Source organism: Hyperolius riggenbachi, chromosome 7, assembly GCF_040937935.1.
Source record: "Hyperolius riggenbachi isolate aHypRig1 chromosome 7, aHypRig1.pri, whole genome shotgun sequence".
In the NCBI taxonomy this organism is placed as follows: domain Eukaryota; kingdom Metazoa; phylum Chordata; class Amphibia; order Anura; family Hyperoliidae; genus Hyperolius; species Hyperolius riggenbachi.
This window is the reverse complement of record NC_090652.1, coordinates 147201331-147227727: the sequence shown is the minus strand read 5'-3', so window position 1 is coordinate 147227727 and position 26397 is coordinate 147201331. Positions and strand designations below refer to the sequence as shown.

At 45.3% G+C, this 26397-nt stretch overlaps 1 protein-coding gene across 4 annotated transcripts in view; it reads right to left on the bottom strand.

The window, feature by feature from the left end:
* The window catches only part of ZC3H7A (zinc finger CCCH-type containing 7A), a 193972-nt gene extending 168107 nt beyond the window's left edge, over positions 1–25865 (bottom strand). The window contains exon 1 of one of the 4 annotated variants that reach the window (XM_068244740.1): positions 25843–25865. The gene's annotated coding sequence lies outside the window, so the exon portion shown is untranslated. Of the gene's footprint in view, positions 1–1798; positions 1861–25199; positions 25361–25842 lie in introns of those variants that run through there. The other 3 variants (XM_068244737.1, XM_068244738.1, XM_068244739.1) reach the window with 3 other exon arrangements.
* Positions 25866–26397: the final 532 nt, after the last annotated feature.

The following is a 26397-nucleotide window of genomic DNA, read 5'->3' as shown; positions in this document are numbered from 1 at the left end:
CATGTGTGGTCCCCATACCCTGCTACGCCTGTAGGGGCAAGTACCAGGGGCGATTAGGCTAGCAATGTTGGTGAGAGATGGTATTTCGGATAATACACTTTATGTAATGTTATTTTCTGAACTTGTAAATGGAACTAAACATTTATGACCTGCACCATTGTAACACAGTCAGTTTGATAGACTTGATAAATAGATAAATATATAAATATATTTAACAGATTAGAAAATCAAGCAAAAAAAAAATTTAAAAAGTAATTTTCTGACAGCAGGAAATGCATTTCTTAACAATGTTCTATCTAAACAGGCTGAGTCACATGCGTTAACTATTTGTCTTATTAGTCACATCTTTTTAAAACCTGTTCCTGTGCATATGGTTTATGGTGACATACAGTATACAACATAAGTATACAGTTCAGGCCAGGGAGTTATGAAATGAGACGAAACTCTTACTTTTTCCACGAAAATGTCCATTAACAAGTGCTTGTTATTTTTTAAACAAATACACTATAAAAACAATGTCCGCTAAGTTTAATTAGGATATTTCATTGATACACCGAGTTGAACAAAGAAAGGACTAAAATGAGACATCCAAAATTATTAGCCCCCTGACCATTAATAGTCAATAGTGTACCCTTTCTGAGCCACAACTGGCAAACTCTTAGGGCTCGATTCAGTAAACGGTGCTAACCCAGTTAGCACGCCTAAACGCTTTTGGCGTGCTAACTAGGGTGCTAAGTAGTTAGCACATACAAACTACTTAGCACCGTAGTTAGTACATGCAAACTACTACTTAGCACCGTGCTAACTAGGGTGCTAAGCTCCATGGTTAGATACCCCTGGTCTTGCTAATTATGATCTTGTAAAAGATAGAATATTTGGAAATTTAAATTCAATCTGAGCTCTATATATTATGTGACGATCATTATATTATTGTTAACAATTCCTCTCATCTTCCACAGTGATAATTGATGCTGAAGCTACTGTTGGAAAAGTTAGGAGGCGCACTGCTACACTGCATATTCTGTCATATGTTCCTTTTCTTTGTTGAATAAACACTGATTTTTTTTTTTTTAAAACTAGGGTGCTAAGTAGTTTACATGTGCTAACTACGGTGCTATGTAGTTTACATGTGCTAACTAGGGTGCTAAGTAGTTTACATGTGCTAACTACGGTGCTAAGTAGTTTACATGTGCTAACTACGGTGCTAATTAGTTTGCATGTGCTAACTACTTAGCACGTGCAAAGCATGTTAGCACATGCAAAGTGGCTTTTCACTGGCATGCTAACACTTAGCACCCTTTTCTGAATCAAGCCCTTAGAGTTAATCTTTACTAGGTTGGCACAGGTCTCCTGGGGGATTTTGGCCCATTCTTTCATTGCAAACTGTTCTAGCTGGTCCAAATTGCATGGTTTCAGCGCATGGATATTCACTTTGAGCACCTGCCAGATTCTCAATAGGATTGAGGTCTGGGCTCAGCACGAGTCACTCCAGGATCTTGGTTTTTGTATCCTTGAGGAACTGTTGGACTTATTTCAATATATGCTTTGGGTCATTGTCTTGTTGGAAGACCCAGCGATGACCTAAGCCTAGACTACGAGCAGATTTCTGCATATTCTCCCTCAAAATGACAACAAAAGTTTCGTTTTTCAAGGCTCCGTGTGCCTGCTTAACTGTGGGAACTGTGTTGGAAGGGTTGAAGGCCTTTCCAGTTTTCAAACATAAGCAACATCCATGTGCCCAAACAGTTCCAATTTAGTCTAATCAGACCAAAGAACAGACTTCCAAAGTCATCTTTACCTTTCAAATGTTCACGGGCAATTCTCAGTCGGTCTGTGATGTGCTGCTCTTTGAGTAAAGGGGTTCTTTTGGGATGAACATGGCCATAAGTGTAAGACTTCTAGATCTCTGGAGAGGAAAATAGAGATGTCAGCAAAGAGCCCCAGACACCTGTTAAAGTGGATCCGAGATTAACTTTTACTTATTGAATAATTGTGTTCCTTTCCTATTGTTTATAGGGCATTCCTCAAGCCAAATACTTTTTTGTTTTTGTTTTAATACTCTAATTCCCTATAAACTAAACAAGCCTCACCCACAGCTTTCCTGAGAGCCTTGGCAGTACCAAGGGCTCATGAGAGCTCAGTCTGGGCAGGAGGTGGGGGAGGTATTACTAGCCAGAGGTTTCAGAGGCAGAGGAGAGGATTAGGTTTTTTTCAAATAAGATGCAGATACGCTTGCCTGTTTGTAATGTTTACAAACAACATGGCTGCTGTCATTGTATCACAGGAAGAAATAATCATATTCTATTGAAGCTTTTTGAAGATAGATTTGCTGTGTAAACTATCTAAACTTTAGATAAGATATATAGACAAGTTACTTGTTATAGTTAGTTTTTCATCTCGGATCTGCTTTAAGATGATTGTTGCTGACCTTGGCCCACATGCAATTCACTTTTTTATCTGAGTTTTATCCGAAGTGAAATTTTCAAACCTGTCAATAAAATGCCTTTTAAACCGCCAACAAGCAAACAAATACTCAAGATTTCACCTCTTTTTGGTACTTTTTCCATTGCAAAATGCTAAAAAGTTGTTATAAAGGAGAAAACTCAGGTGAAAATGTGAACTGCATATGGGCCCAGGTCAGCAACAATCATCTTAACGGATGTCTGGGGCTCTTTGGTGACATCTCTATTTTCCTCTCCAGAGTTCTAGAAGTCTTACACTTATGGCCATGTTCGTTTCTTACAGAATTTGCCTCCTTGTACTATATGTGTATATAGAAGTTATTTATGACTATTATCTGAGAAATAGAACATTTTATCATACTTTATCTTATAATTACAGTTTAAATGTATTAGGAGTCTGTGTATTTTTTCCCCGACTCCAGGTACCTAAAAATTGCTCTGGCTCCATGGCCCTAAAATGTCCCCTGCACAGCTCTACCAACACTTCTAATTATGAAGTTAGAAAAGTAGGTTTGCTGTAATTCTAGTTAATTTATTCCTACAATAAGGTATAGGTGACCAAATTGCTCATTTTTGGCGCAGGTGGCTTCCTTTTTTTTTTTTTTTTTTTTTTTTTACCCCAAATAGGTAAGTGGTCAAGAATTTTACCTTTCAAAGGAAACCTAAAGGCAAGGAAAAAAATGAATTGAGCAGCCACCCTGTGCCCTCGCCAGTCCTCAACGATCCTTTGTTTCCCTGCCGTGGGTTAGTTTCGTTTTTGCCGACTCTGAGTAGGTGGGCCACGCGTTTCCTTCACATTCCCGTCCACAATAGCTTCCCGCGGTTTCCTTTACAAGGACAATATCTGGGGGTCTCCTTAGCAAAGGCTTCCAGATACTAATTTAAGGTGGCGGTAAATGAGCGGTACCAAGTTTGCTCTGTGCAGGTGCAGAGTAATGCTTATCTAGCTTTATGTTTGATGGAAAGCATTGCTTTCAGGCAGCCATAAAAGGGTAATAGAGTAGGGAGAAAAAAACTTGCAAGGCAATAAAATCATCCAAGCAAGTTCTTTCACTACCCTGCTGGTTGCTAAGTAGAATAGGATCAGGCGACTGGTGGACTAATTAAAAAAATAGTATAGCGCCCAGTACCAGAGAACTGACATGCTAAACTACAGATCAATGCGAGTCTGAATTGTCAGACCACATAGCTTGCAACAGACACTACTCACTTTGCTGGTGGATTCCATACCAGCACAACCAAACAAGCAAATGTCTGGACCCACAATCGGTAAAGTCTAATCGGAAGACTGAAAAGTAAATTAACCTTAATGGTGTGCGAAGACCAAAATTACTTACGGTAATGTCTTTTCCAGAAGTCGGAAGGACAGCAACTCTGAGACTTGTCTCCATCCAAACTACACTGGACAGGAACTAGATGAAAAGATTTGCATAATTGGTTAGGCAGAAAGAACATATATAAACCCCTCATGCGCTTACCCCCTCAGTTGGTAAAAAAAGACTCCACCCAGAATGATGCTTCAAATAAATTTTAATAGAAAACAGCGGTGGGTAGTAAGGGTGCTGTCCTTCCGACTTCTGGAAAAGACATTACCGTAAGTAATTTTGGTCTTTCCCAGAACGTCTCAGGACAGCAACCCTGAGATGATATACAAGATAAATATTAGGGAGGGACTACAGCCTGCAACACCTTTCTACCGAAACTTAAATCGGCACTAGATAAAACATCAAGCCTATAGTGTTTTACAAATGTATTGTGACTTGACCAGGTGGCTGCCTTGCAGATTTGCTCAACCGATGCTCCTGCCCTCTCTGCCCAGGAAGTTGACACTGCTCTGGTTGAGTGAGCTTTCACCTTAGCTGAAAGTTGCTTTCCTTGTTGGGCATAAGCCAGATAAATAGCCTGTTTTATCCATCTGGCTATAGTTGCTTTAGAAGACTGTTTACCTCTGAACTTCCCTGCAAATAGTACTATCAGGGCATTTGAATGTCTCCAAGAACTAGTACGTTGCATGTACTCCATAACACATCTTCTGACATCCAGATGATGCAACCTTTCCTCCTTTTGGTTCGCTGGATTATTGCAAAAAGAAGGAAGGAATATCTCTTGCGACCTGCGGAATTTAGACACCACCTTGGGTAAAAAAGCTGGATCCAACTTCAGTGTAATTCTGTCATCTGATACAACACAGTAATGCTGGGAATACACGGTTCGTTTTTGCTTTCGTTTAAACCTTCGATTCGTTCGGTAAACGAATCGAGTGTTGAAAACGTATGTGAAAATAGTCATAATCTCATTATAGTTTCGATTAATAGACCCCAAAAACGAACGACTAGTGATCGAACATGTTTGATATTATCTCTCTTTATCCATCTAATCGAGCCATTGGTAGGCTTGATGGCTGTTCAGATCGATTATATATTCGTTTATGCTAGTCCGTCCCTGTAAAAAGGGATTTTCGTTTTGTTTCTTTGCAGCCTTCGATCATTGGAAAAACGAAACCATCAGAATCGAAAAAAAAAACGAAACCGTGGGTGGTGATATTAACCGTATGACCGATTATTTCGGGATCGAAAAGGACAAAAGGCACAATCGAAACGAAGGTTTAAACGAAGGCAAAAACGAACCGTGTATTCCCAGCATAAGGCTCTAAGATGGATAATGCCTGTAATTCCCCCACTCTTCTGGCTGATGTTATCGCCAAGAGAAACGCTGTCTTGAGTGACAAATGTTTATCTGAACTTTCTTCCAAAGGCTCAAAGGGAGGATCACATAAACTCTGCAGCACTGTGTTTAGATCCCAAGGAGGTACTCTATTCTGAACCGAAGGACGAAGTCTTTTTAAAGCCTTAAAAAATCTTATGACATATTCTTCTTCAGCCAATCTCCTGTCAAGGAAGACACTCAAGGCTGACACCTGTACTTTTAGGGTACTGATGCTCAAACCCTTCTGAAACCCACTTTGAAGAAATTCCAAAACTGAATTGGATTGCGAGAAATCTCTGGCGCTGGTATCACACCAAGAACTATAAACTCTCCATACTTTGTAGTAGATCTGACGTGTAACCTTCTTTCTGCTTTGTATAAGTGTCTCTGAAAGTTTGTTAGAGAAACCTTTATTCTTCAGTAATCGCCACTCAGGCTCCAGGCAGAAAGATGAAGAAGGTTCAAGTTGGGGTGAACTGCTGGTCCCTGGAGTAATAAGTCCGAGTGGTCTGGAAGAATTAGATGATCTGAAGCTAACCTCTGTAGCAGCGCAAACCACGGTCTTTTGGGCCAATATGGGACCACTAGAATTCCCTGAGCTCTGTCTCGATAAATCTTGATGACCACCTTCGATATCAAATGGATAGGGGGAAACATGTACATCCTTTGGTGACTCCAATTGATTGAGAATGCATCCAGGGCCCAAGGCCTGTCTTCGGGACAGAGGGAGCAAAACAGACGGCACTTCGCATTGATCTTCCTGGCGAACAGATCCACCTGAGGCACATCCCACCGATCTGTGAGCTGTTGAAACACTCGGTCGTTGAGACTCCACTCGTCCTGTGAAAACTTTCGCCTGCTTAGATAATCTGCTAGGCAATTCAAGGTTCCTTTTAGGTGAACAGCTTTCAAAGACTGTACATTCCGTTCTGCCCAGTGCAGCATCTTTGAGGACTGATGTTGCAGCGATCTGCTCCTCGTACCCCCTTGATGATTTATGTAAGCTACTACCGTACTGTTGTCTGTACGGATTGTGACATGTGCTTGTAGAATCTGAGTACTGAAAGCTTGTAGAGCCTCCCACACTGCCTGCAACTCTCTGCTGTTTGAGGACTGAAGACGAGATTTGTCCGACCACTGTCCTTGGGCTGTGTGGGAGTCCAGATGAGCTCCCCATCCCCAAGAGCTCGCATCTGTTGTTATGACACACTGCGTTGGGAACTCCCAAAGATTCCCCTTCAGACGATTCTGAGGCTCGATCCACCAGAGTAAAGATTGTTTGACGCTCTATGGAACTAAGAGTCTCTTGTCCAGAGAGGAGAGGCGCTTGTCCCATCTAGATAGAATTCAGGACTGTAGAACTCTGGAGTGAAGTTGACCCCACTGTACTGCTGGGAATGAAGATGTTATTGTCCCCAATAATGCGATAGCCTTCCTCAGCGATATTGACTTCAGGTTCTGAAAAGAGAGAACAGACTTTAACAACATTATTGATTTTCTATCAGGCAGAAAAAGTCTTTTGCTGACTGTACAGATCTCAAACCCCAAAAATTCCATCTTTTGGTGGGGAGTCAAGGCTGATTTTTCCCAGTTAATTAACCACCCCAGGGTCTGAAGGAAGTTTATAGTGATATTCAACTGGTAATTCACAATATCCACTGAAGGGCCCCAAATAAGCAGGTCATCCAAATATGACATGATTTGGATAGATTGAAGCCTAAGGCCAGCTAATACTTCCGCCATAACTTTAGTAAAAAGTCACGGAGCAGATGATAAACCAAAGGGTAGAGAAACAAACTGAAAGTGCCTTACCTCTCCTTGTAACACCACTGCGAACCTCAGGAACTGTTGAGATTCTAGATGAATAGGTAAGTGAAGATAGGCATCTTTGAGATCCAATGATGTCAAGTAACATTCTTCCTGTAGGAGGTTCACCACTGAACGGATGTTGTCCATCCGGAATCTTCTGTATCTGACTACCTTGTTTCGTTTTTTTAGGTTTAGGATGAATCTGTAGCTTCCCTGAAGTTTCTTTATGAGGAATACAGGAGAGTAGAACCCCAGACTTTCCTGACACCTTGGCACTCTTCGGATGACCCTCTTTTCCAATAATTAAGACACTTCGTGTTGGAGAGCCATGGCCTGAGCTGGCACACTTGGGGAGGGAGTGATAAAGAATTGGGAGGGTGTCGGGCTACAAACTCTATGTTGTATCCCTGTAAGACAACGTCCAATAGCCACCTGTTCTTGAAGATTGTCTGCCATTGTTCGTAGTAGTGAGCTAGCCTGCCCCCCACTGGGATCCTGGCGTCATTGCTTCGGCTGTTGTCCGGAGGAGGCATAAGGGGGGTTATTTCTTGATCGCTGAGTTTTATTAGGGATCCACTTTCTTCTTTGGGAACCTTTATTCACCTGTTCCGTCTTTTCTGAAGCACGAAAGGAACGATTAGGGCGGAAAGTTTTTCTCTTGTACGGAAAATTCTTTTTCTTATCAGCTGATCTTTCTAGTGTCTCTTCCAATTTAGACCCAAACAGCAAGCTGCCTTCACAAGGAATACTACATAATTTCGATTTAGATGAGGTGTCTCCTTGCCAGGTCTTCACCCAGATCCTCCTTCTGGCTGAGTTAACCAGGGCGGTGGCCCTTGCTGTCAGTCTCACAGAGTCATCTGCTGCATCAGACAAGTAATTAGTTGCATGCAAAATCTTTGGAAAGAAATTTAAAATTTCTTCTCTGGAAATTCCAGAAGCAATCTGGGATTGTACCTCTAATAAAGAAAAATTTATTTAATGTTTCTATTGTACCTCTAATAACCATAGCTTTAATGACCTAGCTACTGCAGTGGATGCAATAGAAGGCTTGAAGTTCAAGGATGCTGCCTCCCAAGCCCTTCTCAAAATATTATCCATTTTCTTATCAATTAGGTCCTTTAGACTCCCGAAATCTTCAAATTGAAGAGCTGACCTTCTGGATACTTTAGACAGGGATGGATCTAGCTTAGGTGCTGTTCCCCAAAACTTCTGGTCTTCCGGACTATAAGGATATCTTTTATTTAATGCTTTTGGCCAAAATGCTCTCCCATCAGGATTATCCCAGTCTTTTTTGATGAGCCCCTTAAGACTACTATGTACTGGTATAAAAGCAATCTGAGGGTCAGAAAGGGTTTCATACATCTGATCGAGGGGGGACAACGTTTTTTGTTCAATGGTAATACCCATAGCCTGGTGCATAGCTTCTAACAACTCTTTCATAAAGTCAGTTGAAAAAGCAAACTTTTGATTCTTAACAGATTTATCTGTCGATTTTTCAGTCTCTGATGGAATATCCTCCAACGAGGAAATTTCCAATTCCCCCTCTGACATGTCTGATTTGGCTGAATCCTCATCTTTTCTCTTCCTTTTTAAACTAATGTCCTCTACTGGGGCTGAACCAGATGGACCTGGTCTCTCTGCAAGCGATGGGGGTGCAGGAACCACTGCAGGAAGATTTGAGATAGGATCTGATTTAGAAGTAACCTCAGGTGCCTTAATTGTCTGCACTGCAGATGAGATCTCAGACTTATCCAACCCTTTAGTTCTTTCATAGTGGGAGTTTCATCTCTGACTATTTTCTTTGTACATTCCTGACACAATATTTTAGATGAAGATGATAAATTATTGCCACATACAGCACATTTCTTTGATTTATGTGTAGCTTTTGACTGAGGTAAAGATTTGTCAGGCTTATCAGGCTTATCCAGTTTATCAGCTCTCTCCTGTCTTGATCCAGATCTGGATTCAGATTTAGAGTCTGATTTTTCCATTTTAGGCTGACATACAAACAAAATACCAGCCATTAGCCTTGAAAAAAGCCAAACAAAACCTCTCTACCAGATATGTAACAATTTACACAGATCACATACCAGAGAGGGAACGGAGCTTGACTCCACAGAGCCCTGGGAGGAAGATCCGGCGGCAGCCTCCATAGTCACCAACAGCCAAACGGTGACTAAAGCCAAGCTTAAATAGCTTCCAAAATTTGCCCCCCCCCCCCCCTTCGCATACAGGAAATGCCTACCTTGGCGAAATAATGCTCCCAGAAGCGTTCTCCATTGCTGCGGATTGCGGAGCCCGCTGCCTGCTGACTCCATGCAGCCTCGCTTCTGTGGAACGCACGCCGGGCCAGGAACTTCCTGCTTCCGGCGCTGGGTCACGTGCGGCGCCGGTCACGTGACCTGGGGGCGGGACTTCCTGAGCTTCCGATTCCTTTCCGCTTTTGTTCAGACTATCCAGGGGAGGCCATGCGAGCAGCATGATTCCACGCACATCCAACTAGCGTGCGCAGCCCGGGGGATCATCCAAGCCGCGGCTCCTGCAAACTAGCATGGGTGGCCAGCCATACCCCGACATCTAGCGTCCTGCTGGACAGGAAGACAACTGAGGGGGTAAGAGCATGAGGGGTTTATATATGTTCTTCCTGCCTAACCAATTATGCAAATCTTTTCATCTAGTTCCTGTCCAGTGTAGTTTGGATGGAGACAAGTCTCAGGGTTGCTGTCCTGAGACGTTCTGGGAAACAAAGCCTAAAAAAGGGTTTCATTTTTGATTATTGAAATCAACAAAAGCAGAGATGTAGTAGACCGCAAATAGCGGTATGGACGAGCTCAGCTCGTCCATGACCGCCGCGCTGGATTGCTCTGGCCCTGGTGGGCCGATTTTCATAATTTTTTTTTTAAAACACGCAGCTCGCACTTTGCTAGCTGGGTGTTTTTACCGCTCGCCACTGATGCGCCGCTACCCGCCGTGTAACAGGGCACCCCCCGAGACCCCGTGCGCAGCCTGGCCTATCAGCGCCAGGCAGTGCTAAGGGGTGGATCGGGACTCCCCCGACGCCATGACGTGGATGACGTCATCCCGATCGTCTCCATGGAGACGGGGAAGCCAAACAGGAAATCCCGTTCTGAACGGGATTTCCTGTTTGCTCTGATCGCCGGAGGCGATCAGAAGGGGTAGGGGGATGCAGCTGCACAGCGGCTAACATGTAGCTAGCGATAGGCTAGCTACATGATTTTAAAAAAAATGTAAAATAAATGTGCTGCGCCGCCGTCCTGGCCGTTCTAATAGAACACCAGGGTGGTTAGAGAACAAAGGCCGGTCCCTTTCTGCTTCAGGCTAGAAATTAGAATATCATGATCCATTACTTGGTGAAATTTGCCTTCTTAAAACAGAAGGAACTTTGCAATAATTCAGCTATAAGTGAACATTTGTGGTTACCCACAATGCACCCCTACTGAATATGCAAATTATCACTTTTCTTTAAATAGTACACTGCCACACCAACCCCACATGACCCAAACCACTAGGAATGTATAGGGGGATAAAAGAGTGTGGCTATGTAATATTTAAAGCTATAGGCTTGCTATTCCCCAGCGGTTCTGGATGCTTGCCTTGCTTACATGGGCGAAAAGGGAAAAATTGCATATTCAGTAGGGGTGCATTGTGGGTAACCACAAATGTTCACTTATAGCTGAATTATTGCAAATTTCCTTCTGTTTTAAGAAGGCAAATTTCGCCAAAGATTGCTTATTGGTAGGAGGGCTTTTCGGTCTCTTTTATCCCCTAATACAGCTGTGCCCAACCTACGGCCCGCGGGCCATTTGTGGCCCGCGAGGCCAGTTTCTGTGGCCCGCGCGGCGGTGTCCTGCGGAGGGGGAGGCTGGGGGAGACTGAGTAGGCTGCCCGCGGAGGGGTAGAGGATCAGGTGGTAGTGCGTAATAAAGTATCGGCGTAGTCCCGCGCATACACGCTGGTATTCAGCCCCGGGTAGCGCTGGGATAGTTAGAAAGCCTCGCTCATTGGTTAGTGCAGGAACCTTCCTCCAATAGGAATTAGGCTGATTCCTATTGGAGGAAGGTTCCTGCACTAACCAATGAGCGAGGCTCTCTAACTATCCCAGCGCTACCCGGGGCTGAATACCAGCACATTCTCAAGTATGCGTGGGACTATGCCGATACTTTACTACGCAATACCACCCGATCCTCTCCTCCTCGGGCAGCCTCCTCAGCCCCACACAGAGCGGGCAGCCCACTCAGCCCCACACAGACAGGTCAGCCCCACACTGACAGGGCAGCCTCCTCAGCCCCACACAGACAGGTCAGCCCCACATAGACAGGGCAGCCTCCTCAGCCCCACACAGACAGGGCAGCCTCCTCAGCCCCACACAGACAGGGCAGCCTCCTCAGCCCCACACAGACAGGGCAGCCTCCTCAGCCCCACACAGACAGGGCAGCCTCCTCAGCCCCACACAGACAGGGCAGCCTCCTCAGCCCCACACAGACAGGGCAGCCTCCTCAGCCCCACACAGACAGGGCAGCCTCCTCAGCCCCACACAGACAGGGCAGCCTCCTCAGCCCCACACAGACAGGGCAGCCTCCTCAGCCCCACACAGACAGGGCAGCCTCCTCAGCCCCACACAGACAGGGCAGCCCCCTCAGCCCCACACAGACAGGGCAGCCCCCTCAGCCCCACACAGACAGGGCAGCCCCCTCAGCCCCACACAGAGCTGACAGCCCCCTCAGCCCCACACAGAGCAGACAGCCCCCTCAGCCCCACACAGAGCGGGCAGCCCCACACAGAAACTGGCTCACGTTCTCGCATCACAGATGATCATCTTCATTCTGTATTAAGAATAAATGTTACAAATTTAGAGCCAAATATCCAGAAATTGGTTTCTGAAAAACAGCCGCAAATTTCTCATTAAGAAAATGTGCATCAAATGGTGAGTACAACAATTCTTATATTGTCGTTTTCTTTCCATTTCCAACACCATGTTAACTGTTACTAGAAAAACGTTTAAAGTTTTACATCGAAAATCTGTATGCATGTGTTCCGGCCCTCGAGATTTTTCTTGATTTAAAGTTCGGCCCTCGGGCCAAAAAAGGTTGGGCACCACTGCCCTAATACATTCCTAGTGGGTTGGGTCACCCTGAGACGCTTGGTTACTCTATAATCCATTACAATTCAGTACTTTGAACAAACCCATAGAATTGTATGGGCAGCGAGTTTGATATGCGGAATTATTCTGCAGTGCAACTGATCACTGTGAACTAGCCCTCAGGAAAGATCTACTGCCAGATCAAAGACACTGCACATAACGTATGGCCAGTGGTAGCCTGCTTATCTGAGTTTCCCACCTAAGCAACCGAAGCTCTTTTTATAAACATTTTTATAATGCCAGGTGTATTTTAATTAAGTCTGGATTGTGCAATATCTTTCTCAGATCCCGCCAGCTAAGCAGCGAAATGACTTTGGCATTTCTATAATGAATCAGGGATTGCATAATACTGTAACAATAACCTTTTCATAATACAACTGTTCACAAACAGAACAGTCAAGGAAAGGAAAGGAGAAAAAAGCAAAGGCCTAAGCAACAAAACAGTGATGGTATACACATCCGAGTAAATGGTACATTTTACCCAAAATTAAGTTAAATGCCAATTGCATTCACAATGGAACTGGGCCAATCAGATGCACTTCTTACTGATTTTGATTGGTCCAATTTTAAGGTTCTTACTCCAAAATTCAATTCTGCTTTATCATAACTGCCCCATCTGCATATATAAAAATATAAGGTCCTCGCCTCTAGTTTCCCACAAATGTCTCCCTTCGCAAACATTGTTCCAAAGGCTTTTCATTACAGTTGCTTCTGCTCCTTCCCTCATCCTATTGAAATGCAACTCTAACCAAATTTCAAAATGGGAAACTATTTTCATCTCCTCCCTCATGCCTGTCCCATGCCGTCTATTTTATAGAGAAAGAGATGTGAGTGGAATTTCTACTTCAGGCTTAGGCCTGGGACCCCCTTGCAGTGTTTTTGCCGGCATTTTGCAGAGCGTTTGTGTTTGGAAAAACACTGTCTCATTCAATTGAATGTGAAATGTGATTTTGCTGTGCAAAACGCTGGCAAAAACATTGCACGTGAGTCCCACGCCTTAACCCCCACACTACAAATCACAATTGTGAAGTGATTTGCAATGTAATTTTCAGAGCAATTTTCAAAAGGAGTGTGAGTTCCTTCAAGCTTAACCATTCTGAAAAATGCTGTATGCAGCGCTTTTGTGATTTTAAATAAATTGCAGCAGTGCTGTGGGAATAACCTCATAGGTGTTTTATGAAATATAACTAGTAAAATTAGGGTTCTAACATACTATGCGCGCTGCGTGAACTGCAGCAGATCAAAACACACACAGAACAGACCCTGTTAGTTTGTTCACATTATCCATTTTCACCACGTCTGGGTTTGTCCACAGTGTTGATACAACAGAAAAACCTGACCCGCGCAATGTTTATGCACAGCAGACAAGTTACCATTCCTCCTATTGGATGGCATATATCCACTATGTAGCGCAGCAGATGGCATATCCGGACTCCTCGGATACAATACTGCTTTGGCTGTGTCCGTTGTATATTGAACTGAACTTAAAGAGGAACTGTAACGAAAAAACGGCCCCTGGGGGGTACTCACCTCGGGTGGGGGAAGCCTCAGGATCCTAATGAGGCTTCCCACGCCGTCCTGCGTCCCTCGGGGGTCTCGCTGTAGCCCTCCGTACAGCGGTGACGTAATATTTACCTTTGCAGGCTCCTGCGCAGGCGCTCTGGCTGCTTTCGCTCCGAAGGAGGCGGAAATACCCGATCGCCGTCGGGTCCGCTCTACTGCGCAGGCGCAAGTCTCCGGCGCCTGCGCAGTAGAGCGGACCCGACTGAGATCGGGTATTTCCGCCTCCTTCGGAGCGAAAGCAGCCACAGCGCCCCCGCTGGAGCCTGCAAAGGTAAATATTGAATTGAACAGTCGGCACAGTCGCCGGCTGTTCGGAGGGCTGCAGCGAGACCTCCGTGGGACAGAGGACGGCGTGGGAAGCCTCATTAGGATCCTGAGGCTTCCCCCACCCGAGGTGAGTACCCCCCAGGGGATCTTTTTGTTGTTACAGAGTCTCTTTAAGCAGAGGATGAACCAAAGCACACATTGCAGGCAGGATCCAGGCACTTCTCCACTTTGCATTTTAGTTAATGCTATAGGGAATGTAAGTGAAGCAGTTATGTGTACACAGAAATGTACAGCTGTAAGCAGGGAGGAAACAAAGCACTAAGTTCACACTGGAGGCACTTTGTGATTTTTTTTAAGCGCTAGCGATTTTTTAAAATCGCCCTGAAAGCGCTTGTGCAATGATTCTCTATGAGAGCATTCACATCTGAGCGTTTTGTTTCTGATCCACTCAGAAAAGCGTTGCTTGTACCATTTTTGAGGCGATTTTGCCTCAATGGAAGGTATAGGAAAAACACAAAACGCTCACAAAATCGCTTTGTGCAGCGATTGCGTTTTTAAGAATACATTGTATCTATTCTTTTCTGGGTCAAACAGTTCACTTCCTGACTTGCGTCAGGAAGTGAATTATAAAAACGCTGTAGAAAATCCCTTAGAAAAGTGCTTTTCACAAAAAACGCAATGCCCACCCAAGCGCTGAGAATTGAAAAATCGAACAAAAAAGCGACAAAAAAATCCCAATGCTAACGTGAGCAGAACGCAATGTGAACAAGGCCTGAAGGAGGGCACTTTGGCACAAACATGATGACTACCAGGAAGAAAATGAGTATGCACTCCTCTCCACCCTTAACTGTTACTTATTTTCTACAAACACACTAGCAAACTTTCTTCTTAGGCTTGAACATAACAGGATTTACTAAGACATTAAAGCAAATCTGAAGTGAAGAAACTCACTTCAGTTTTGATACATACCGATGTAGAAGGAAAGCTCTGGATAGCGGAGCATTCCAGATCCTCGGTCGATCTGATTGTTTCTGCGCCGTCCCCAATTACAGTTATGCAACTGGCTGGGTCTTTGGCACTCCTTTGGCAACTTTCGGACGTACTCGCATCCAAGTACTTTTGAAGACAAGCACATCGTACTGCACATGCACGATTCAGGACTTGTACTTTAGCAGTACGGATGTGCTCGTCTTTGGAAGTACTTGGGAATGCAAGTACTTCCAAAGGCTGCCCAAGGAGTGCCAAAGAGCTATTCAACATAGCAGGTCGAATAACTCCGGGGGCGGGGGGATGCGGTACAGGATCGGTGGGACGGATTGAGGACTGGTAAAGTTTTATGGAACAAATATATCAAACTCTGGCCTGCAGAACACATCTGGCCCCTGGAGCTGTCAAAATTGGTCCACAGGTGGTTTCCCCACTTCGCATTACATTTGGCCCACTGTAGACCACCATGGAATCTATTTTTGAGGTGAAGCCCTAGATCACAAGGGAAGCCACATGGGGGAAAAAGAGGGAAAGCTAGACACCAGGTGATTGTATAGGGGAGGGAGGGGGTTGACAAGACGCCAGGGAACCGTTAAGAGATGCTTGGGGGGACCATTAGACACCAGAGAACTGTTTAGGGGAGTAAGCGGGCCACTAGATACCATGTAACTATATAGGGGAGGGAGGACTACTAGACACCAGGGATCTGTATAGGGAAGGGAGGACCAACAGACAGCAGGGAACTGTTTAAGGGTGGGTGTCCACTAGACAGCAGGAACCTGTATAGGGAAAGGAGAAGGGCTACTAGACACCATGTAACTGTATAGGGGGAGGGAGGATGCATTAGATACCAGGGAACTTTATAGGGGAGGGAGGAGGGCCATTAGATACCAGGGAATACAGTTGTCAACTAGACACTGAGGTTGGCCCATCACTTTTTCCCAGTGTTCAATTTCGACTCATTTTGTTTTTGGGTTGGACACCCCTGCTTTATGGTATCCCTATGCACAGGTTTGTATTCAGGTTCCCTGAAGTTAAATGTAATTTATCTAATCAAACATGCACAGGAGATATTAAAAGCTCTCCTAAACTTAATTTCCAAACCTACTATCATTTTGTCAAAAGCCCACCAAACAAATTACCACCCGACACGACTGACAGACACAAAGTTCGTCTTTGATCTGGAAACCAAACTCTACACCAGGGCTGCCCAATAGGTCGATCGCGATCTACCGTTAGATCGCGACCGCCTCCTTGGTAGATCGCGGCCTCTTGGCCGCGTCTCGTTAATGTTTGTTGCGGCCAGCAGCTCGTGTTTAGCTGCTGGCCGCTGGCCAATAAGGATGCATGCAGGCGAGGAGAGAGGGAGGAGAGAGGCGGCGCGTCCGCTGCTTCATGGCTGGGGGCGGCGGCGGGCAGCCTGTGTAATGTGCGTGTGTAACGTGCCCGGCGCCGCCCCCAGCCATGACGTAGCGGCCGCGCCGCCTCTCTCTTCGCCGCCGCTTCTCTCCTACATCCCATTGGCCTGCCAGAGTCTCTCCTCGCCGCCTCTTCTCCTCTGCCTGCAGGTACATATACCTGGCTAACCTACACTGGGGGGCCCTATACCTGGCTAACCTACACTGGGGGGCCCTATACCTGGCTAACCTACACTGGGGGGCCCTATACCTGGCTAACCTACACTGGGGGGTCCTATACCTGGCTAACCTACACTGGGGGGCCCTATACCTGGCTAACCTACACTGGGGGGCCCTGTACCTGGCTAACCTACACTGGGGGGCCCTATACCTGGCTAACCTACACTGGGGGGCCCTATACCTGGCTAACCTACACTGGGGGGCCCTATACCTGGCTAACCTACACTGGGGGCCCCTATACCTGGCTAACCTACACTGAGGGCCCATATACCTGGCAAACCTACACTGAGGGCCCATATACCTGGCAAACCTACACTGAGGGCCCATATACCTGGCAAACCTACACTGAGGGCCCATATACCTGGCTAACCTACACTGAGGGCACACAACCTATGCTGCAGGCACATATACCTGGCTAACCTACACTGGGGGGCCCTATACCTGGCTAACCTACACTGGGGGGCCCTATACCTGGCTAACCTACACTGGGGGGCCCTATACCTGGCTAACCTACACTGGGGGGCCCTATACCTGGCTAACCTACACTGGGGGGCCCTATACCTGGCTAACCTACACTGGGGGGCCCTATACCTGGCTAACCTACACTGGGGGGCCCTATACTTGGCTAACCTACACTGGGGGGCCCTATACCTGGCTAACCTACACTGGGGGCCCCTATACCTGGCTAACCTACACTGAGGGCCCATATACCTGGCAAACCTACACTGAGGGCCCATATACCTGGCAAACCTACACTGAGGGCCCATATACCTGGCTAACCTACACTGAGGGCACACAACCTATGCTGCAGGCACATATACCTGGCTAACCTACACTGGGGGGCCCTATACCTGGCTAACCTACACTGGGGGGCCCTATACCTGGCTAACCTACACTGGGGGGCCCTATACCTGGCTAACCTACACTGAGGGCACACAACCTATGCTGCAGGCACATATACCTGGCTAACCTACGCGGGGGGGGGGGGGGGGGGGGGGGCGCGTGCTTAGCATTTGAGACGTTGGTAGATCTCCTGGCCTCGGCAAATTTAAAAGTAGCTCGCGAGCCGAAAAAGTGTGGGCACCCCTGCTCTACACCTATCTACATTCATGTAGTGATGCAGCTCCCGGTCCAGCTTCCCAGTGAGAGAGGTGAGCAGGAAGCCATGTTCCTGGGTGGGCATGGATAGTGGGGTTAGTGTTTGATTTCCAATGAAAAGCCGAACTTCCTGCCCAGAAGCTGGGAAAAACAGTAATTGTTAACGCAATTAAAGCTGTTTATGAGAGCTTTTAATAAGCTCCCAAGGGCATTTTTAATTAAATACATTAGATTACACCTTAGGCACATCTTTAAAATGTTATAAATAACTCATATCATAAAAAATACATATACCGTAGTCTCTACCGTCACTTACTCGAGTAATAACACTAAAGGGTCTTGTCAATAGCTGTGATGTGCAATAAACATAGTGCAGCATCATATAAAGAATTAATGTGCAAACTCCATAAAATATATCCATAATAAACTACAGTAATTTTTTTTATGGTAAAACGCTGAATAAACAGGGGAACATGCATAAACTGTACAACCTTTTATCTTAAAACAGCAAGACACATAGATTAACATAGAGGAAGAAAATATGGTATACTACCAGCAACAAGAATCTATTGTATTAAAAACACCAGTGTGCCGAGTACTGAATCTGATAGCTAGCCTTGTTTTATGCTGGGAATACACAATGACGTTTTTTGGCAAATTTACTGGCCGATCGATACTCCGATCAGTTTTTCAATCATTTTTCCGATCAATTTCCATTCACTTCTATAAGAAAATTGATCAGAAAAATGATCGAAATCAGATCGGATCTGTAGGAAATTATCTATCTAGCCATCTATCTGCCAAAAAACTCATGGTGTCTTCCCAGCATAACGCTAGACACCGACTTGCAATTAGATTGCTTCGAAAATGCTGCAGGACCCAAGATTGCTATTTCGGAAAATCACAATCGCTCCTGTGGGCTCACCTCCATTCACTTTCATTAGCCTACACCAGAGATTCCAAAACGTGGCTGAAAACGTTCTTCGTGGGCCATAGCCCTAATACTACAAATGTACTAACAAAGTGCTGTAAAAGAAGCTACTGAATCTGACTAGCACCTGTAAAGTACCAGGTCAGAACCATCACATTCTAGCTCTTGCTGAACTCTGAAATTTACTGATTTTATGAAAACACAGCCCGCCTCCATAGGCAAATACAGGTATGTTAACAGGCAAATATGTTAACAGTCTTAATTAGCTGCTGTTGCAGGTAATTTGGGTGCCAGTATCCTCCAGTACAGTGGTTTGCAAAAGTATTCGGCCCCCTTGAAGTTTTCCACATTTTGTCATATTACTGCCACAAACAAATCAGTGTTATTGGAATTCCACGTAAAAGACCAATACAAAGTGGTGTACACGTGAGAAGTAGAACGGAAATCATACATGATTCCAAACATTTTTTACAAATAAATAACTGCAAAGTGGGGTGTGCGTAATTATTCAGCCCCCTGAGTCAACACTTTGTAGAACCACCTTTTGCTGCAATTACGGCTGCCAGCTTTGCACATCTAGAGACTGAAATCCTTGCCCATTCTTCTTTGCAAAACAGCTCCAGCTCAGTCAGATTAGATGGACAGCGTTTGTGAACAGCAGTTTTCAGATTTTGCCACAGATTCTCAATTGGATTTAGATCTGGACTTTGACTGGGCCATTCTAACACATGGATATGTTTTGTTTTAAACCATTCCATTGTTGCCCTGGCTTTATATTTAGGGTCGTTGTCCTGCTGGAAGGTGAACCTCCGCCCCAGTCTCAAGTCTTTTGTAGACTTCAAGAGGTTTTCTTCCAAGATTGCCCTGTATTTGGCTCCATCCATCTTCCCATCAACTCTGACCAGCTTCCCTGTCCCTGCTGAAGAGAAGCACCCCCAGAGTATGATGCTGCCACCACCATATTTGACAGTGGGGATGGTGTGTTCAGAGTGATGTGCAGTTTTCTGCCACACATAGCGTTTTGCATTTTAGCCAAAAAGTTCCATTTTGGTCTCATCTGACCAGAGCACCTTCTTCCACATGTTTGCTGTGTCCTCCACATGGCTTGTGGCAAACTGCAAACGGGACTTCTTATGCTTTTCTGTTAACAATGGCTTTCTTCTTGCCACTCTTCCATAAAGGCCAACTTTGTGCAGTGCACAACTAATAGTTGTCCTATGGATAGATTCCCCCACCTGAGCTGTAGATGTCTGCAGCTCGTCCAGAGTCACCATGGGCCTCTTGACTGCATTTCTGATCAGCGCTCTCCTTGTACGGCCTGTGAGTTTAGGTGGACGGCCTTGTCTTGGTAGGTTTACAGTTGTGTCATACTCCTTCCATTTATGAATGATCGCTTGAACAGTGCTCCGTGGGATGTTCAAGGCTTTGGAAATCTTTTTGTAGCCTAAGCCTGCTTTAAATTTCTCATTAACTTTTTCCCTGACCTATCTGGTGTGTTCTTTGGACTTCATGGTGTTGTTGCTCCCAATATTCTCTTAGACAACCTATGAAACCGTCACAGGGCATCTGTATTTGTACTGACATTAGATTACACACAGGTGCACTCTAATTAGTCATTAGCACTCATCAGGCAATGTCCATGGGCAACTGACTGCATTTAGATCAAAGGGGGCTGAATAATTATGCAAACCCCACTTTGCAGTTATTTATTTGTAAAAAATGTTTGGAACCATGTATGATTTTCATTCCACTTCTCACGTGTACACCACTTTGTATTGGTCTGTCACGTGGAATTAGAATAAAATTGATTCATGTTTGTGGCAGTAATATGACAAAATGTGTAAAACTTCAAGGGGGCCGAATACTTTTGCAAACCACTGTATATTAGCGGGTAGCCCCAACTGCACAGCCAACAGGCCCCAAATTGTATGTAATAGCCACCAATGGGCTGGGTGAGTGGGTAAGAAGATCAGGCTGGTGGCTAGTGGGTAGGTAGGTCCCCCTTCCCCCCGTCTTGGATAGTATGGAAGCAGATCGCTCCTTACATCGTATGGTGTGAAATCCGATCCTCGGCTGCTTCCCATAGGTCTCCCCCAGCTTCAGCACCCCCTGTCAGACAAGGCGCAGGCCGCGGTACTCATCCCTGCTGATTACCCAGATTCCTCCATCCTCCTCTGCCAGCCAGCGACACGCATGCCAATCACTGTGGGCGGGTCCACGGCAAAGGCATTGCATGCGGGGTAATGCTGATGCGATGCTATTATATTGTGCAATGCAAAGGAATACAACAGACACGGTGTAAAAGAACCCTGAGAATTTGCACTGATTCATTTTCAGAGTAATATTTTGCTTCTCAACTGGCAGAAATCCTCTATGCAGTATAACAACTTTGAAAGGATCGATTATATTAACAAACAAAATTAATTACCCAATAGCTGATTAATCAGCTGTCATCTCTCTTTCGAAATCTGATCAACCCCAAACCAAATATTTGATCACTCCTAAAAAGCTAATTATAGAGCAAAACAAAATAATGGATCAGAAATACAAAATAGCATATTATGATTATATCCCTCTCCTCTCCTGATAGGGAATAACCAGGAAAGAAGTGCAGGAAACTGTTTTGGAACTGCAAACACCTGCAACCCGACTCTGCACACCCCCACCAGTCACAAATATTTTGCTCGGGTTGGGGCTTAAAACATGAAATTAAAATAACACCGGAATTCGGGGCATGTGTTTAATTAACTTTTCAAGTATTTCTGGCATACTCTTGATCCTCCGTGACATTGTTATTCTCCGGTTTGCCACACAGAAGCCCTAGGACCCTGGTGACGTCACATCACCACGTGACCGCAGTGCAGAGCGGGTCCATGGCGAGGCAGCCTCCTATTGGCCGGTGCGGACACGCATGGGGTACTCTGACTCATCCCGCCCACTTCACCTGACGCCACGAGACTGGGAGAGGGGCTTACTCCACTGTGAGCTAGAAAAGTGTCCCTGGCTCAGGCTGCGCCGCCGCCATTTTCTGGAAGATCGCCGTTCAGAGACAAATAAATACTATGAAAAATGGTGCCGGTGGGGTTTCAAAACACCCGGGCGGCCCGCCCACTTAACAAGGCCTGGGGAGAACACTGGGTTTTTATGGTGGCACCCATATTACAGGCAAATAGGTTAGGCATTGGCGGAGGGGTTCTTAGGTTTAGGTATTACTGGGGGGCCCTTTTCCACTTAATGCGTTAGTATACATTTTTTCCCCTTTCTTTCTCCACAGCAGTGCATTGTGAAAAAGTTTTCAGTAAAAACACGTATAGTGGGAACTGAGCCATGGGAAACCATGGACATTACTTTGAAAATCAGTTAATAGAAGAAGGTAGGAGGCGCCCTTGGGGTACTCATGTGACAATTAGTATATCGCTAGTTTAATAGAACCACTATAAGGGCATATATATAAAAAAACAAAAACCGGTAATAGGTATGGAAAGATCTTACCTTATATAAAATGTTCAGTCGGAGTATCATATAAAGAATACTTTAATAGGGCACTTTAAAATTGACAACGCGTTTCGCGGTTAACACGGTGTCCTCCAGCTCCTTTTTTCTATTCTTTCCAATGTCCAGCTTGAAAATCAGTTGTCTTTCAATTATAACTGAGCGCAACTGAATAAAGTGAACCTCCGGACTAAAAATCTACTCAGCAGAACTGAAAAGGCTTGGTGTTTCTTTAACAGTTTCACAGCATCAGAACTTTGTTTTTCTTACCAAAGCATCATTTTTAGCTGCATTTTTATCTAAGCTCCACCCATCAAAGAAAAAAAGCCCGGGCTTTTTTTCCCTGATGCTGTGCAGAGCATGATGGGATTTCCTATGTTGTTATTCACATTGCCTAGCAACTGGGAGAGGTGCTCAGGACACAGGACAGTTGGAACTGTGTCTCATGCTCCCTGTCACCTCCTTGCAACCAAAAAGATGGCTGCCATCATGAAATCAAACATTTGCTTGTTCTTTTAAAACAGTGTGGGTAAGAGATTATATTACCTATCTATTTTAATTAACATAACTAATGTAACTTAATGACAGTATGTTTGTTTAGGCTGGAGTTCCTCTTTAAAGGGGCACTATTGCTAAATGTATCTATTTTAGACCCTTTAGCATACATATGTGTTGTTGGAGGATTGTTTTATCACATTATGCACTCTTTTGCAAATGTTTTTTTTTCCTGTCAATAAACATTTAGAGACATGCATTGACGTCAGTTGTTTTACTTTTCCGACGCCAATGCAGCCTATACCATTCTGAAAGAGGGAGGCATCTTGTCCTGTATAGTAAGTGGACGTTATTTTCCACCCCTCTGGCCATCATGTATTTTTGCCCATCTTGTAACTGCTCTATCGAGTGGCTGCGTGTAGGCTGCCCGGCCGGCGGTCGCCAAGGACCCCCTTTTCCTATGCAGGCAATGAAACGGACCCTTATTGTTGTCCGTTTCCATGGTAACCTGACCGGCTTTTTTCTCTGCGCAGGCTTGCGGTGGCGGCATCAAAGAGCTCACACAAGCCCTGTAGCTGTGTGTTTTGCTCTTGTTTGCAAATTGATGCGTATTTATTTATTTCATTTCTGCAAAGTATTTTTAAAGGATTTTTTAGCTGAGAAAGCAGGTAGATATTTATCTATGTATGCTAAAGGGTCTAAAATAGATACATTTAGCAATAGTGCCCCTTTAAGTGTAAAAGGACCCTTCCTTTTACACTTTGTCAGTTGCTCTCAGTTATAACTGAAAGAGCAACTGATTTTCAAAATAATGCCCATGTTTTCCTATGGCTCAGTTCCCACTACACGCATTTTAACTGAAAGCTTTTTCACAATGCACTGCTGTGGAAAGTTAAATCGCATCAGTTTTTTCAGCGTTTAGTGTACACTTAATGTGTTGGTATGTATTAGTATATTTTTCCATAGCAGTGCATTGTGAAAAAGCTTTCAGTTAAACTGCATATAGTGGGAACTGAGCCATAGGAAAACATGGGCATTACTTAGAAATTCAGGCATAGGCAGGGAGTTCTTAGGGTTAAACACTGAAAGGGCTCATGTGAGAGTAAGGTTAGGTCATAGTGAATTATCAGTAATGATTACTGATATTTTACTATTGGAATTGCTCACCAATTCATCGCTGAATGGCGGTAAGTTACCGATATTCTACTTGCAGACAAGGCCAGATTTACCACAAGGCACTGTAGGCATGTGGATACAGGCGCCTGATGGTAGAAAGGTGGCTCACTCCCCTCCCTTAAAGAGGAACTGTAACATCAAAATGTCCCCTGGGGGGTACTCACCTCGGGTGGGGGAAGCCTCAGGATCCTAATGAGGCTTCCCACGCCGTCCTCCGTCCCTCGGGGGTCTCGCTGCAGCCATCCGTACAGCGGCGCCGTAAATATTTACCTTCCCGGCTCCTGCGCAGGCGCTCTGGTGGCTGTCGGCTCTGAAGTAGGAAGAAATACCCGATCGTCGTCGTCGTCTACTGCGCAGGCGCAAGTCTCCGGCGCCTGCGCAGTAGAGCGGACCCGACGGAGATCGGGTATTTCCGTCTAGTTCCGAGCCGAAAGCAGCCACAGCGCCCCCGCTGGAGCCTGCAAAAGTAAATTTTGAATTGACAGTCGGGTCTGTCGCCGGCTGTTCGGAGGGCTGCAGCGAGACCCCCGTGGGACAGAGGATGGCGTGGGAAGCCTCATTAGGATCCCGAGGCTTCCCCCACCCGAGGTGAGTACCCCCCAGGGGATCTTTTTGATGTTACAGAGTCTCTTTAAACACCTCCCTCCCTTGTTCCCTATGCAGAGTCCCAAGCAAAGCATAAATGAGTGGTTACTCACCCAGCTCTCAGTATTCCCCTGACAAGATCTTCCTTCAGCACCACTACTGAGGGTACCTCTGGCTACCTAATGCTAAGGGAGCTAAGCGACACCTGTAGCTACCCATGATGGGCAAATGAAGTAAGGGGGAAGTGACAGCTGGGCCAACCAGCACACTTGTGGTACGGTTGGACGGTAGTTTCTAGTTCTTGGGGGGCAAAGTCTAAGGTGCCAAAGACATCTATGCCTATAGGCTCCAGTGACGTAAATTCGGGCTTGCTTGCAGATATATCCAGTGCCCAAATTCCCATAGCACCCAGTGCACATTTTACATGCTGCAGCTAGTCTACTTCAGGAGACCCAACAGAGGCACAAAGACAATAATAGTGTAAACATAGCTGTACAGTGAAGAACAGCAGTGACCCAGGCTTGTAACTTCAGGCAACACATATTTTATTCAATGTGCCCAACTATGAATAAATAGAGGAAAACCCGAAGCATATAGATTTTACTGAGTATTCTGTCAGCCTTTAGAGGCCAATGCAACTTCCTAGAAAGAACTACAAGCCCTGGCTGAATGCTGTGCTCAGGCAGCTGGGACTGAACACCTTGACAGGGACTAGGCAGCTACAGATAGATGTATTGCAGTCCCATCATTTGTCCAGGCCCTGCACCTACATACAAAGCGCCTGCTATGTCTCCCTGACACACAGTGACCCGCTGCCCGCCTCTCACCCGGTCTCACGCCGCCCAGACACACCTCGCCTGTCCCTCCGGATGGAAGCAGCTCACGCCCGACACAGTACAGCGGGCACACAGGAACAGCGCGGCGCCCAAACACTGTTCACCTGGTGACGAGCCACTCAGGCGCCCATTCCTCTGCCCGTCCTCCCTGTGCCGGGGCCAGGACTTGTGACAGCGCCACCTACTGATGGAAGGACCAAAGTGACTACACACCATGCATGCCAGGCTGGCATCATACTCAATGTAGCAGCAAAGAACAGGCAGTAGTACACTACTGCTGCTGTACTGTAATAAGTAGTGCCATCGTGCTGTTTTCTCTTACTTCATTGCACCTCTTATAGAAAACTCGAACGCTCTGTGGTGTGTGAAACAGCCAGGGAATGCAGCTAATGTGAACTCGGTGTGCTAATAACGGGAAATCGCTTTTTTAATAAATAAAAAAAAAGTAAATTTCCGTTGAATAAAATAATACAAAAAAGGACAGTTTAAGCATGCACGAAGCATTATCCTCTGAAAGTTTAATGGGTGTCGGTAGAAACCTAATATATTCTGAGCACCAAAAGAGGGTCGCTGCAGATTATTTTAAAAGCAAAAAGGAGGTTTGCATAATGTACGAAAGTAAAGCTGGCCATACATAGCTCTCAACTGTCCCTCTTTGGGAGCCCTGTCCCTCTTTCCTCCTCATTTGTCCCTCTTTCAGGACATGGCCTCAATTCACTAAGCTTAACTCCTGTCTTTTAATAACTCTTCTGAGCTGTTTTACAGTTATCACCATGGTGATATAATTGTGATAACTGTAAAACAGCTCAGAAGAGTTATTAAAGACAGGAGTTAAGGTTAGTGATTTTTATCTCTCTTTCTATGTAAATATATGTATTTCTCTACTAAAAATGTGTTTGGTTGACTCTAAACTTTATTCCCATCCTTTAAATTGATATATTGCTAATTTTAAAATGTGTAAATGAAGGAACATGAACCAGGATAGAAAGGAACAGTGTGGTTTGAATGATAAAACAACATGTTTTTCTTATGAAATCTTTATGGTATACGTGCAGCGTGACTAGGGGTGTCACAGGGCGTGATCAGGGCCAGCGCTACCATAGAGGCAAAAGGGGCATTTCCCCAGGGCCCGACCTCTGCTGGGGCCCCAGCAGCGCCAACCCTGCTATACTGTCTTTGCTCCCCCAGG